At 37.3% G+C, this 2,252-nt stretch overlaps 1 non-coding gene across 1 annotated transcript; it reads left to right on the plus strand.

Moving 5' to 3' along the window:
• Nucleotides 1-940: 940 nt before the first annotated feature.
• LOC112804554 (small nucleolar RNA R71) lies at nt 941-1,048 on the plus strand. Its single transcript, XR_003203165.1, has one exon. It is a non-coding gene; the product is annotated as a small nucleolar RNA R71 (small nucleolar RNA).
• Nucleotides 1,049-2,252: the final 1,204 nt, after the last annotated feature.

The following is a 2,252-nucleotide window of genomic DNA, read 5'->3' on the forward strand; positions in this document are numbered from 1 at the left end:
AAGAATACTCATCAGAGCTCATGAATGGCAGAAGTAAGTCCAATGAAATCTCTATGGTCTCATTTTGAACCTCAGATTCCCATGGTTCCTCATTAGGGAACGCATTGGAGGCCAGTGGACACCCAGTGAGGCCTTCCTCAGTGGCGTTCACTGCCTCTTCTTCCTTCCAAAATTCGGCCATGTTGATGGCCTTGCACTCTCCTTTTGTATTTTCTTCTGTATTGCTTGGGAGAGTACTTGGAGGGAGTTCAGTAATTTTCTTGCTCAGCTGACCCACTTGTCCTTCCAAATTTCTAATGGAAGACCTTGTTTCAGTCATGAAACTTTGAGTGGTCTTGATTAGATCAGAGACCATGGTTGCTAAATCAGAAGTATTCTGCTTAGAACTCTCTGTCTGTTGCTGAGAAGATGATGGAAAAGGCTTGCTGTTGCTAAACCTGTTTCTTCCACCATTATTATTATTGAAACCTTGTTGAGGTCTCTGTTGATCCTTCCATGAAAGATTTGGATGATTCCTCCATGAAGGATTATAGGTGTTTCCATAGGGTTCTCCCATGTAATTCACCTCTTCTATTGAAGGGTTCTCAGGATCATAAGCTTCTTCCTCAGATGAAGCTTCCTTAGTACTGCTTGGTGCATTTTGCATTCCAGATAGACTTTGAGAAATCATATTGACTTGTTGAGTCAATATTTTGTTTTGAGCCAATATGGCATTCAGAGTATCAATCTCAAGAACTCCTTTCTTCTGACTAGTCCCATTGTTCACAGGATTTCTTTCAGAAGTGTACATGAATTGGTTATTTGCAACCATTTCAATAAGTTCTTGAGCTTCAGTAGGCGTCTTCTTCAGATGAAGAGATCCTCCAGAAGAGCTATCCAAAGACATCTTGGACAGTTCAGAGAGACCATCATAGAAAATACCTATGATGCTCCATTCAGAAAGCATATCAGTGGGACACTTTCTGATCAATTGTTTGTATCTTTCCCAAGCTTCATAGAGGGATTCTCCTTCCTTCTGTCTGAAGGTTTGGACTTCCACTCTAAGCTTACTCAATTTTTGAGGTGGAAAGAACTTTGCCAAGAAGGCATTGACTAGCTTTTCCCAAGAGTCCAGGCTTTCTTTAGGTTGAGAGTCCAACCATGTTCTAGCTCTGTCTCTTACAGCAAAAGGGAATAGCATAAGTCTGTAGACCTCAGGGTCAACCCCATTAGTCTTGACAGTGTCACAGATTTGCAAGAACTCAGCTAAAAACTGATGAGGATCTTCCAGTGGAAGTCCATGGAACTTGCAATTCTGTTGCATTAGAGAAACTAATTGAGGCTTAAGCTCAAAGTTGTTTGCTCCAATGGCAGGGATAGAGATGCTTCTCCCATAGAAATCGGGAGTAGGTGCAGTAAAGTCACCCAGCACTTTCCTTGCATTGTTGGCATTGTTGTTGTTTTCGGCTGCCATTTGTTTTTCTTCTTTGAAGAGTTCGTTCAGGTGCTCTAAAGAGAGTTGTGCTTTGGCTTCTCTTAGCTTTCTCTTCAAGGTCCTTTCAGGTTCAGGATCAGCCTCAACAAGAATGCCTTTGTCTTTGCTCCTGCTCATAAGAAAGATAAGGGAACAAGAAAATGTGGGATCCTCTATGTCACAGTATAGAGATCCCTTTAGGTGTCAGAGGAAAAGAAGAGTAGAAGACAGGAATGGAAAATTCGAACTTAACAAAGAAGATGGAGTTCGAATTTTGCATTAAGGGATAGTGTTAGTCCATAAATAGAAGGATGTGAGAAGGAGGGAAGTAATTTTCGAAAATTAAGTGAAAATTTTGAAAACAATTTTGAAAAACATTACTTGATTTTCGAAAATGAAAATGGAAAAGAAATCAAGTGATTTTCGAAAAAGATTTTGAAATTAGAAATCAAAAAGATTTGATTGAAAACTATTTTGAAAAAGATGTGGTTAAGAAGATATGATTTTTTTTTAAAAGAAATGTGATTGAGAAGACATGATTTGAAAGACATTTTAAAAAGATTTGATTTGAAAATTAAAAACTTGACTAACAAGAAAAGATATGATTCAAACATTAAACCTTTCTCAACAGAAAAGGTAACATACTTGAAATGTTGAATCAAATCATTAATTGATAGTAAGTATCTTTAAAAATGGAAAGAAATTGGTTTTGAAAAAGATTTGATTGAAAAATTGATTTGAAAAAGATTTGATTTTGAAAAGATTTTGAGAACTAATAAAAAAATTTGATTTGAAAACA

This window comes from Arachis hypogaea, chromosome 5 (assembly GCF_003086295.3).
Source record: "Arachis hypogaea cultivar Tifrunner chromosome 5, arahy.Tifrunner.gnm2.J5K5, whole genome shotgun sequence".
Lineage (NCBI taxonomy): Eukaryota > Viridiplantae > Streptophyta > Magnoliopsida > Fabales > Fabaceae > Arachis > Arachis hypogaea.